The sequence below is a fragment of the Lolium rigidum genome, chromosome 7 (genome assembly GCF_022539505.1).
Source record: "Lolium rigidum isolate FL_2022 chromosome 7, APGP_CSIRO_Lrig_0.1, whole genome shotgun sequence".
NCBI classification, from domain to species: Eukaryota; Viridiplantae; Streptophyta; class Magnoliopsida; order Poales; family Poaceae; genus Lolium; species Lolium rigidum.
The window spans coordinates 302,834,970-302,848,865 of NC_061514.1; the positions used below are offsets into that span (position 1 = coordinate 302,834,970).

Sequence of the window (13,896 nt, forward strand, 5' to 3'; positions counted from 1 at the left end):
CGACAGCGTCTTTGTCAGTTTTCAAGTCAAGGGTGCAGTCGGCTCGTCAAAGGATTACTCTCCGCCGCGCCCAACTCCCGCTGAGAGCCGATATTGCAGAAAAATGCCAGAGGCTCAACGAGAAGAAGGCTGCTCTAGACGCAAAGACCGCCACTTCCACTCACAGTGCCAGACTTGAGACCCTACGCAAGGAGCGGGAGGACCTCGAAAGGAGGGCCAGGGAGACCAAACAGCTCATCCAAGACGAGGAATCCCTCATTGCTCGCTCCCAAGAGGAAGCCCAAGGTCTCACTCGCTGATCCGAAGACCGACCTAGCTGAAATCCGTGCCCTAAGCAGCCGGCTGGTGATGGGGAGAGACGAGGACGACGAGGTCGAGATCGCTGGAGTTGATCGAATCCGTGCCGATGCTCTTCGCGCTCTTAATGCATTTCTCCAGTAGGGCCTCTTCAATTTGGGTTGATGTGAACTGCCACTTGTAAGCTTGTTTTCTATTCTTTGTCAAGTCAACTGCCATGCATCGGCTCCGGTTGCATCCGAATTTTATTTTTTTATATTCGGCTACCAAATTTTCTCCGCGTATGTCCGATGACGTCGCGCGCGCTTCCTGATTAGGTGCCCCCCGAGCCGATTCTGCCAGGTGACTGCTGAAATCGGCTTTATGTTTAGCCAAGGTATTGTGGTGCGAACGTCGGCTTCACTAGGATCAACGTGGACTCCCTCCAGCGCCACCAACGACGCATCCCATTGTTCATTAGATCGACGTTGAGCACGGACCGGAAACACGATTTTAGCTGACTCCTAGAACCGGCTCATACGTTCGTAGGCCCACAAGAATCTGGTGATGCTATGCCACCTTTTCGAGCTCGTCGGGTAGAATTTGCTCTTGTATTGGTCACGGCGGCATGTTAGCCCCGCCGAGCCGACGCCAAAGGAGAATTCTAGCTTCCTCCGCAGAGGGTTAGGATCCACCATGTTGGCACCAGGACGCGGGTGCATGCCTCCGTTGCTTGATGCCGTGCGAACGGGTCTTGTGGAAAGAGCCGATTAGGTCGGCTTCGAGGGCAGACTTGATCTCGTCGTACTTCTTCTTGAGCTCGCCAGTGAGATCCCCGTACGTGACCGGAGTTTCTTCTGCCGCTTCTGATGAAGACGGTATGGTGTCTTTCGCCATCTCTGATGTGGATAGCGAGAGGGTTGTCGTTGAAGATTGGTCGTTGAAGATCGTCCCACCGGGCGTGCCGTAATGTGTTGGCGTCAGAAACCCACCGGCGGGCAGCGACTGGCCAACACGGTAGAGCCGGGAACGACTAGGGCTGCGGCTGGCCCCAGTCCCTCAGAGCGACGGCCCGCAAAGCCTCCTCGGTCGCGCGCCGATGCTCGGGTCGCAAGGGCGTGCCACCCGACCTATACCTGGTCGTGAAGGTGTGGATGATGCCTCGCTTAGTTTCCCGCAGGGGCACACACGTACACGTTAAATACGAGCCTCGATCGGCTCTCAGGTTGTCTCGTGAATCGGCTCGGGGAGCCGATTCACCCATGATTCGTCCAAGGTGGCCGAATATATGGTGGTCCTGCTTGATCAATGTAAAGCGTATGAGATCCACGACGATCTAGGGTTTTCACCGCATAATCGGATCATCCTACTCACGATTGGGCCTCGCGCTCACGCACGGTAAACGTAAGCCAGCCCTAGACAAGGCCTAAAAACCAACACTAGGTTGATCCTCGGAACGTCCCGTCTAGGGGCAGCAAACTACACCCCGCATGCCGCTGGATCCTCCAACCCTTTGTAAGGCCTAACTATTGCAGATATTAAACTAATCCTTGATGAATCAAGGATCGACCATAACGGATCAGATCTACTAAATAAAGACCAAGCGGGGTGCCGCCCCTGCACCCATGATGAGGCACAAGGACGGCTAGACGCGCAAGGGTTGCACTACGCGAGCATATGATGCTAAGAACGATGCTAACCCTAACGCGTCTACGATAACTACGTTGCTCGCCATCAAAAACGCTTCAGTACGAGCAACGCATGAACAACTAGGCAAGCTTGTGCTGCCTAGATCGCGAGATGCGATCTAGGCAGCATGATGCTTACCGGAGGAACCCTCGAGACGAAGGAGTTGGCGATGCGCCGAGATTGGTTTGTGTTGAACGTTGGTTGTTGTTTATTCCATAAACCCTAGGTACATATTTATAGTCCAGGGGACTCTCTAATGTGGGCGTGCACTAAACCGTGCACGAGATAGATTCTAACTTCTACGTAATCTACTATGCAAAGATACACGGGCTAACTAGCCCAAACTTGATACACAAGGCCGATTCACATATCTCTCCACGCATATATCTTCAAGTCCATCTTGATCGCGGCCCACCTCTGGCCTGGTCAAATTCCGGTGATAACAGCTTGTCGTTGCCGCGGTAGTTATTTCCGCGCTGATCATAGCCGCCACCGTTGCCGCGCTGGTCTTGGTAGCCACCACGTCCACCACCACGGCCCTCCTGGCCACGGTATCCACGACCTCCTCGAGTCGCGGCGTTTGCAGAAGATCCACTCATTGGAGTTCGGTTCTCAATCCGAACCTCGGCGGCCAGAAGCATTGAGTACAGATCACCAATGCTGACAGTCTTTTGTGCCTTAAGCAGTGCATTGATGGAAGCAACAAAGCCGTCATAGTCTTCATCAAGGCCGGCTAGAACATACGATATAATGTCATCGTTGTCAAGAGGCTTGCCGGCTGTTGCCATCTCATCAGCAAGACTTTTGATCTGTCCAAAGAAGACAGAGGCAGTCTTGTTCTCCTTCCTTGTCTGATTCAGACGAGTACGTAGGTTGACAACACGGGACCGAGACTGAGACGAGAACATCTCGGTAATTGCGCCCCAGACACCGGCGGCGCTAGTCTGTCCAACCATCTGGACAAGAATCTCCTTGGTCATGTTCCTCAGAAGGTACCCGAGGACAAACTGATCCTGCGTGATCCATCGCGCGTACTCCGGGTTCGCGACGGTCACCTCCTTCCCGTCAGTTCCTGTGGAAGTCACCTCCTTCGGCGGTTCCACCGCCGTCCCATCGAGGTAGCCGTACAACAGGGCACCACGAATATCAGGGAGAATCTGGGCCTGCCAGAGGAGGAAATTGTCACCATTGAGTTTCTCGGTGACCACGCTGTTGAGGATGCCACAGGTTGAAGACGACGAAGACGTTCCTCCAGGCATCATGGCGACAGCGTCAGAGAAAGGCGCGCGGCGTCGAGAGATTCCGACGTGGCGGCGGCGCAAGCACGAGACGAGGGCTAGATGCAATCTAGGAAGCCTCGCTCTGATACCATGTAAAAGATAATTCTGGGAAGCGTAACCCTAATCAGGGCCGCGTGGTGCATATATATATTGGACAGATTACATGGTCCACCTTGTCATCAAGGGGTACAAATACAGGAGACCTACATACATACGTGTACAGATATACAGCTACTTTAACAATCCGTACCCTTGAAATTTAGGCACTAGCCGCAGTCCTCATCACAGCCATCATCGCCCTTAATCCGTACCCTCGCAACGGCGGCTACCAGCATAACGCTGCCAATCCTCCGAAACAGCAGGAGAACGACGCAACCGAGTCGAGCGCGACAGAACGAGGTAGATAGAGAGGAGATTGAACTGAACCAACGGACCTGCTGCGGGCTGTGATGAGGACTGCGGATAATGCTGTGGCACATGGTCAACGCAATGGCGAGGCCTTCAAATCTGAATTCCGTCATCTACATGCATATATACATAGCCAGAATCATAAGGAGAAACTAATTAAATAGGTACTGTCAACCAATCAATGAAGAAAGTATGATATAGGAGTATAGGATCAAACTTGTTCTTGGTGAAACAGACTCTGAGATTCACTTACTTCTGGATCAGTACATGATTTTATTTGCAAAATAACATGAAATTTATGTTTAAGTAGGAAATTTTGCTGTAATTGCTACCCATATGCAATTAGAACATCACGTGCTACTTTCAATGCACAAGTAATGTGCAAATCAAACAGTACGGAGGTGACCGAGCTCTAAGTTAATTACTTGTGTGCTAAATCCAATAATATGCGAATAGTACATAAAGTTATTAAGCATACTCAAACATCATTCATGCCAGGACGACATATTCGTGAAGGATAGTGGTTCTAAATGAAAACATCCATAAGCTTTACTAGCACAAAACCCGTGCGTTGCTACGAAAATTCTCCAATGATGCAGTTGATGGCAGTGTGTATACGGTGTTTGCCTTGGTTGTGAGAGGACTCGCTGCGTGAGGTGGGACTATTTTCAATAGTAAATAAAATCGATGTGTTTATGCAGTCGTGGGTTTAATTCCGGTTCTATTTATTCGTATGGTTTTGGTTAGTTTTATAGCCATGTTACTCGGCCCATAAGAAAAGGCATAGCCTCACGATTGAACGAACTGGAAACAACCCCAATGGTGATACACAGCAACACACATAACCGGTAGGGCTGGTATAGTGTTATATATCAACCTCCAAAACTATTTTATTAATTTCTCTCAACTACAAAAAAATCGGTAATTCAATAAATGTCTAGATGATAAAAAATCATTGATAATTCAAATATGTTAAATTTCTTCTTCTAGAGGTTGTAATCTTTAATATGTATTTTATTGTATTTCATATAATCAATTCTGATTTTGTTTTAATTAAATCTACTATTTTAGACCTGTTTGGAAAGAGTAATGTACTACTCTGTTTCGAGTACATCAATTTAAATCTACCCCTATCTCCTGTTCTCACTCTGTATATCCCACTCACGTTACAGTTTTGCAGTAAAAAATATCTTTCTATCAAACACAAACATCTGATAAGAGAAAAAAACTCGATGGTTCATTCCAAAAACTCAGAACAGCACGCAATACCAAGAAAGCAGCAGCTAATAATGACGTACCTGCTAGCAATTGGTAGCCATTTCAGCATCAGCATTCACAAATAGCACCTACCTCTGTATACGTATACCTCTGCTATGTCTGCAGTTAGTCGAAGAAAAAACGAAGTAGCATGCATTTTTTTTCTTCCTTCTTTTACTCGTCCAGAATTACTATGTCTGCTATCTACAGCTAGCGATGAAGATTATATCAATAGATTAATGGGCAAACTAAGTATGAGCAGTCCCTGCCCAGGCTACCAACGGTATGGCGAAGACTCAGGTCATCAGGTCTCCATCCTCCACCACGGACCCTCGCTGTTTCAGGAGGCTGTCACTGGTGATGCCACGGGCTCGAGAGCAGCAAGGTCGAGGGAAGGGCGCTGTCGGCAGTTGTCGATTTCCGTGAAGAACAGGCGGACAAAATCATGGTCAAAGCTCGTCAACGCCACCAATCTTCGCTCAGGCCACGCATCGAGACCAACCGAGGCACAGCCACACGCCCACCTCGCTCGACCCCCGCCCCGGCTCCAGCTCGCGTGCCTTGCCCACTCAACGCACGTCTCACGCCCGTAGAGCTCCTCTCGCGCCCACCCGCAGGTCAACGCCGCCGCATCCGCTCGATCCGCTCCACCAGATCGCGGCTTGGCGAAGAACGTGGTCGGCTGTTCTCGATCCGCCCCACCAGCGCGCGGCTTGGCGACAAACGTGGTCGACTGGTCGCAGCTTCTCCACCGTTCGGCGAGGGCCTGGCCGGCGGCGGGAGACGCGCAGAAGAGTCGTTGGCGTCGGGAGCCTGTCCAAAGGAGTTCTTCAAGAGCCTGGCCGGCGGCGGGAGTCGCGCAGGAGTAGAGCTAGCCGGCGGCGCGATGCGCGCGCCAGGGGCCCGCCCGCCGTTCTTCTCTGCTTGGCTTCGGGCTTCGGCTAGATGAGTCAAAAGGAAAAAAAATCCAAAACCGAATCGGTACCGTGGCACAGTGTATTATATGGGTTTTGGTGGGAGGGCAAAACGGTCCAACAAAAAGTTGGACGAAAATTTTGGCAGAAACCTTAGCTCCTTTATTATTAGGTAGGTATAGACTAAGAAAGGGCCCGTGCGTTGCACTGGGAGAAAGAAATATTGAAACCCACTCTATCTAATAATCCGTATTGACACCTTCTCTTTTCCACCATCGTTGATGATGGTTAGATTTTCCCTATTCATGACCGACGTAATCATACCTAATAAGATTATTGTGTAAGTCGATCACCGCACCGACTTGTAATACCGCAGACCGGTAAGATGGTGGGTACCATTTTTTAGTATATGAATTCAAACGACTTTATAATTAGTATACACATAATATTTTGGTAATGGTTCCAAAATTTTAGTACTAACTAAAAACATCCATACAATGCTGCCCGACAATATAGGTAGCTCAGCACCGTAACCCTAGCCTTAGTTTGGCATTTTCCTATTTTTCTCCTCCAATATATAATGAGTGGCAGAAATAGGTCTATGCATATATCCACTCATATAGTTCTTCAACATAAATTCTATTCTGTTTGTATTGATACGGGGGGCTCTTTAAATGACACTATATATTTCACTGATGTAACACAATAATAATCCACACACTTTTAAAAAAAAATCATATAATGTGTTGACATACTATGAGTCTCAAAATTTCATTTTTGATACACATATACACTCATTTACTGAAAATTTTACACGCAACAAAATAACAGGGTCCACTCTTCTCTCCTATGCCGAAAACACAACCAAACAAAATAAATCTCTCTCTACTCTCTGATCTCTAATGCAGTGTAGCAAGCACGAGCAAGAAATTGAATCTCACACCTTGGCTCAATCTCTAGGCCCTCAAGAATAAGCATGTGGTCAAACAGCAACAACTTGTCATAATGCCCAGCAGAATCTCTATTTATCTTCTCAAATCTCGGCATACAATAGCCCAAATTCGGTCCGGCTCACTCATATCTTATCTCCCAGCTCTCTTAAAATCTGAAAAAAAAACCAAATTAGTTTAATGACAGCTAATTTTCAATACGTATAAAGCAGAAGTAAATCCGCGCATCATCAACCAGCCAATAATCGAACATCAGAGTGATATTTTTCTGTTGTTGTACTGAAAGAACCCAGCCAATTAAACTTCAGTCACCAACGCATCTATTGCGGTGATCGAGACAACGAAAACATTCCTGGAAGTGCCGGGCAAGGGGCTGCGCTGGGCGTGCTCGACATGGAGGACCGGGCGGCGCCGGGAGACCGAGATTCCCCAGATCGGGGGTGATGCGGCTCACACTCCCCTGCTGCCTGGACCACCTCTCCCCCGAGCGGGACGGCGGCGGCGTGAAGCCAGCGCCGGCGAGCAGGAATGGCGGCAGATTACGCAGGGAATCGCTGCAGGGGTGGGCGTGCTCACGCTGCTCTCTCGCTGCCGATTTTGGTTGGGGCGGCGAAAAAAATTATGTAGAACACCACAGAATCAGACTCACGTTTTGGTCTTGTTCATAATCATGTGCAACCAAAAATTCAGAAAGAGCCCCATATGCACGTGGGGCAATCTAGTACAAGAATCTGGGCAGTTCGGGCTGATCTCTTCATCTGGCCGCTGCTCCTTAGTCTCCCTAAGGGTGGCTGTACGTAGATCTTCACGATCAATGTTCACAACTGTCGTATCGCTAGTAGCACGCCTTTGATGGAACACAATAATCAATCTGCCCCGAGCAGAGCAAAAGTACTGCTAGATGAGAACTTCCTGAAGGCCCCCGGTGTCCTCGGCGAGCGCAGTTGACTGAAGCTGGCTTCAGGGGCTGCTGCTCGACCATCATCGACAGATCGGGTGTAGGAGGACCCCTGCGGCCTTGCCCTGAGCGAGTTGAGGAGTGCGACCCACGACTCCACGATCAAAGATTCTTCAATGGAAGGCGATGAAACCTCAAATCGCCCGCTTCGATCTATTTTTTCTTTCTGTGGAACTATCATCTGAAGTAGTTTGAATTTCGTCTAGCAATTGGGAGATTGAATGTCATCTTTCCCCCAACTCTTGCCATGGACCTTGTCTTTTCTCCTCTTAACCATTGGCGGAGCAACATGGAGACTGGGGAGATGCCTGATTCATCTACCTTGCGGTTTCTTTACTCTGGTACCCTGCCATCGAAGGCTCGAAGCCCTTCGTCCTCAACGTCAGTTAGCACCATGGAATTGATCGGTACTCGCAAGTCCGAGGTCGTGAGGAACCGAGGACAGGAAGTCGCGGAAGATGGCGGCTAGAGGAGGCATTAGGCGTGGCGTCCGTGCGGATTTATTGAAGCGATCCAGATGTAGGGTTCGTGCTAGGAAAATTGGGTCAGGCCCAGGCGAGCGCCGGAGGAATCCAGCGATCGTTTTTTCAGTTTTGCGGTGGCAGCTGCCGTAATTTCCACACAAAAATAGGGGTAATGAAAAAACGGACGAAATTTTTTGGGAGAAACCTTCCTTCCTTTATTAGTAGGTATAGATATAGATAGGAAGAAAACATATGGTGTTTTAAAAAATCATTTAAAAAAATTATATGATAAATTTAAATGGTCTTTTTTTGCAAAAGCCATTGTGTATCAAAGGTTTTTCATATGAATGGTGTGAAATCAAAGCAAAATTTGTTCAAGGTGGATCGGTGGGAATACAGAAGAATGATGAAATCTGCTGTTATTTCCAAATGAGAAAGGGGTTGTGCCAATGTGATCCTCTTTCTCATAAGAAATTATTTCCAAAAGAAAAGGGGATGCCAATATAATAAGATTAAATGGTCATTTTTACAACAAACTTTGCGTATAAAAGCTCACACAAATGGAGTGAAATTATCACACAATTTGTTCAGGTAGGATCAACGGAAATATGGGTCAATGATAACACTGGCCATCATTTCCAGACTAGAAAGGGGCTATGCCAATGTGATCCTCTTTCTCTGTTTCTATAGCATGTGGTATGCTAGATATCCTTATTGCACGAGCAAAAAAGGATGGTCAAATAGGAGGTCTCCTTCGTCATTTTGATGTGAGAGTAGTTTCAGTACTCTGGTACCCTAATGGTACTATTCTCGTTGTGAACATGATGTTGATACTTTGTATCTTTATTAAAAAATTATCTGGATTGAAAATTAACTTTCGCAAGAGTGATTTTTTTGAATAGGCTAAGGAAATGGAGGATCGGTACAAACAAACTTCGGTTCTGAAGTCGGCTCCCTTCCTTTATATATTTGTGCTTCGATATCCATTATGGAGATAAAAGCTACAGTGGTGGAAAAGCAAGCTTCTCCCATACCGAGATAGGCTAGTGCGTATTAGTTATATTCTAAGTTGTCCCGATGTTTGTGTTATCATTTTTAGATATGCCTAAAGAGAGGATTTTTTCGTTCTCGCTCTTTTTAGAAGAATGAATAGCTAAAATGAAAGTATTGTTTGACCAAATTGAATATCATTTTCCTTTTGAAAGACCAATGGTGGTTAGAGGTTGAGGTCCTCGGAATAAAGAATAAATATTTATTAAGCAAGTGGCTTTTGAAATTATTGACAGAGGGTGTGTAGCAGGAATTTCTACGCAAGAAAAATACCTATTATTTCACCATTTTGGAAAGGATTGATGTGAGTCAAATAGAATTTTGTTGAACGATGATCCTTCACCATAGGTAATGGCCAGAAGATTTTCTTCTGGGAGGATGCCATGCTAGTGGATACACCTAGCGTAGCAATATCGCTCCCTTTATACAATAGTGCACCGAAAACGGGTTTTGGTTGCTGATGTACTTTCCGTTAGACATCTGAATATCGATTTTAGAAGAGCGTTAATCGGAAATAAATGGCATACAGTGCTTCTCTTAGGGTGTGTTTGGTACTGGAATCAATTGAAATGTAAAAACCATCCATGCCTAGATGTAATTCTTATGTTTGGTTGCGGAGAAAAAATAGACCCAACTTGTTCCTCCATAGAGAATATATCCCTAATAAGCTGAATTCACCGGTTCCGCCGAATCAGTGGAATCTGGTGGAACGGCTGGCTAACATCACCGAGGCGACGGAAAAAAAGATTAGCCTATTTTCACCCCGCACGTGGAACGGCTGGCTAACCGAAAATAGCTGGGATACTTGGCTTCTCTAGTTTAGAGACTTATGATGATGAAATTAACAGATCATTTTTATTTTTACCATAGGCATAACGGGATCATATATTCATATGCCATATGCAATGGTCTTCCTGGTAGCAGGTTTGGGTTTTGATGCGGTTCAAGCAAAATCGGATGCTTGGAAGTGGTGAATGCTTGCAATGGAGAAAATTTCTGGTGGAGTTCTTCAGCTGCTATCTTCTCATCTGTAGCGGCTATAGGGAAAGTCGAGTTTAAACATTGTCCACCATAAATAAATGTAGTTGGGTTTTGTTTTGAATCTAAAAGTTCTTGTAACTGGATCGATGAGCCTCCTAGCTGTATAGTGAGCAAACTACTAGACGATGTAATTGTGATTTAATTTCTAATAAAATTGCCGTGGTGGTTTTCTCTCAAAAAAAGAGAGGATGTGTGCATCGACCGGGGCTATCCTAGCAGGCCATATAATTTGCTTCAATTAGTTAGAACTGCATTTTATAATGGACCCACTTTACACATACCTGCAAGTAGAGAAACGGCTTGCCAACCACTGCTCTAACATCTCCGACGTCGCACAGGAGCTCGTCGACGCAGGGGTACGGTGGCTCCAGCGGCACCCCGAGCTCCACCAGCCGCACGTCAGCGTGCGCTTCCACGAACACCACACCTTCCGCCGTGCAGTCCACCACCAGCTTGTTTCCTCCGGGGATCTCCCGCCGGCGGCCGGCGACAGGGTAGTAGTACACACAAGCGCCTCCGCCAGGGCGGCCTTGATGATGGAGCTCGCCGCCGTTTGCTCCCAGCACTCCGGGGACGCGGCGCCGGAAGAACTCGACGATGGTCACGTATAGCCGCAGATCCTGCTGGTTGTCCACGTCGGAGAGCAACTTCACCTCCTGCGGCGTCGTCCTAGCTGGCACCACCAGCTCAGGCTTCCTTCGGCGCGCCGTGAAGGTCGTCATGGCTATTGGCTCGTGAAAATGAGACCACAAGAACCTACTAGTAATGGTTAAGCTCGTATGTACCTAAATGTGGAGAAACGGATCGAAGCTATTTTTTTCGTTAAGGGAGCATAGCCCCAGCCTATGCATCAATTGATGCACACGGATTTTTATTAACATAACCAGAAGTACGAGTTCAACAACAAACAGTCATTACAATCAATCAAAAGGTAAAGTCGATACGAGGATCAACCAAAAGAAAACACGGCCTGTAGAAGAGCTATCCATTGGCTATTCTATTAAGATGCCGCCACCCAGTAGCCTGGAAAAAGTAGTCCTGAGCCACCACTAGCATTCGGTTGCACCCAGTAACCATAGCCTCCCGCAACTCCAGCGGAAGAAGGAAAACCCATTGTTGAATCAAATGTGCAGCCCGTCGGATAACCTGCAAAAAATTGGTACAAGCCTTCCTGTTAAAAATGATATCATTGCGGCTTGTCCATATCGACCAACAGATTGCAGAAACGCCAATGCAAATCTTTTGCTTATCAGTTTTTGGTACTCTATTCAACCAATTACCAAACATATTAGTAACATTGGATGGCAGAGGAATATTATATGAGAGATATATTATGCGCCAAATCAGTTTTACAAATGGACAAGCAATGAACAAATGATTAACGGTCTCAATGGAATCACAAAAACAACAATTTTGACACCCATTCCACTTCCGTTTAGCTAAATTGTCCTTAGTAAGAAGCACTTTATTACTAAGAAACCACATGAAAATCTTAATCTTGAGGGGAATCTTTAATTTCCATAGATATTTCTTGAGATAAACAGTATGCCCATCCAGTAAATCAAGATACATAGACTTGACTGAAAACATTCCAGAATCATTAAGTCTCCAAATAAACTTATCTGTTTCTGATGTTAAGGTAATTGTCATTAACCGTTGACATAGATGTAACCATTGTAGCCATTTTTGATCATTGAGACCTCTTCTGAAAGAAATATTTGTAGGTACTATGGCAAATACTGTTGATACCAAGATATTCTTATGTTGCATAATATTATATAACGCAGGATATTGTTGAGAAAGAGGCAAGTTTCCCAACCAAACGTCTTCCCAGAACCTCACACTTGTCCCATCCCCTATTTTAAAGTATCCTCTTTGGAAGAAGTCATTCTTAACATGCATGAGCCCTTTCCAAAAGGATGAATCAGTTGGTTTCGCTTCAACTTGAGCCAGTGTTTTATTTTTAAGTATTTATTTAATAACAGTTGCTGCCACATACCCTCCTCAGAAAGGAGTTTAAACAACCATTTGCTAAGTAAACACTTATTCTTTAACTCAAGTACCTCAATACCAAGCCCCCCTTGATCCTTAGGCCTACAAATAATGTTCCATTTTGATAATCTATACTTCTTCTTGTTCTCATCAGATTGCCAAAAGAAATTAGATCGATAATAATCTAGCCGTTTCCGAACTCCAACAGGGATTTCCAAAAAGGAAAGCATAAACATCGGTAAACTTGTGAGTACCGAATTAATCAACACCAGTCTATCACCATAAGAAAGCATCTTACTACGCCAACATCCTAGCTTAGAAGCAAATCTACATTCAATGGGATTCCACTCGGCATTTTTCAGTGTTCTATAGTGTATAGGAATGCCCAAATATTTAAACGGTAAGGCTCCAGACTCACACCCAAAAAAATTTCTATATTGGTGTTCCATATCTTTAGCCTTTCCAAAGCAGAATATTTCACTCTTATGGAAATTGATTTTTAAACCAGATAACTGTTCAAAGATACATAAAATTAATTTCATATAAATCGCCTTTTCAATATCATGTTCTAAAAACAGAATTGTATCATCAGCATATTGTCGAATGGAGATTCCACCATCAATCAAATGTGGTATTAATCCCCCAACTTTTCGGTCCTCCTTAGCTCTCGCAATAAGAATGGCTAACATATCCGCAACAATATTAAAAAGAATTGGAGACAAAGGATCACCTTGCCTCAAACCTTCCTTCGTTTGAAAATTATGCCCAATATCATTATTGACTCTAATTCCCACACTCCCACCTTGTACAAATTGTTTTATCCTATCACACCAAACCGGATCAAAACCTTTCATGCGTAATACCTGTTGCAAAAAATGGCCATTTAACTTTATCATACGCCTTTTCAAAATCAATTTTGAAAATCACCCCATCCTGTTTCTTCCTATGAAGCTCATGTATAGTCTCATGAAGAACCACAACCCCTTCTAATATGTGTTTCCCTGGAATGAAAGCCGTCTGCGTCGGTCTAATGACTTTCTGAGCCACATCCGAAATCCTATTCGTCGCCACTTTAGTGAAAATTTTGAAACTAACATTCAACAGACAAATCGGCCTATATTGTTGGATTTGTGTCGCATTTTCCTTTTTGGGGAGGAGAGTTATAACTCCAAAATTGAGTTTATACAAAGGCAACCTCCCATTTTGGAAGCACTCAAATAAAGCCATTTGATCAAATTTGATCACTTCCCAACACTGTTGATAAAATTCGGCGGGGAAGCCATCGGGACCCGGAGATTTATTATGTTCCATTTGAAAAACTGCCTTACGGACCTCCTCCACCGAGAAGTCTGCAATCAAAAGGCTATTCTCATCCGCGGACAATTGCGGTATATCATCTATTCTATCTTCGTCCAAAGTAACCGAGTTGGGGCTCGGGTCTCCAAATAGATTTTTATAGTATTCTGTAATGTAAACTTTTAAGTTCTCCTCTCCCACAATAGTACCCTCCTCTTGCTCCAATTGATAGATTTTCTTTTTCCTATGTTTACCATTTGCAATAAGATCGAAGCTATATATATAACAGCGATCGATGGCTGGTCATCTTGCTTGTTTCAC

General features: G+C 45.5%; 1 pseudogene; it reads right to left on the minus strand.

Annotated features, from left to right (window-relative positions):
* Positions 1–6,712: 6,712 nt before the first annotated feature.
* LOC124674144 lies at positions 6,713–11,009 on the minus strand (annotated as a pseudogene).
* Positions 11,010–13,896: the final 2,887 nt, after the last annotated feature.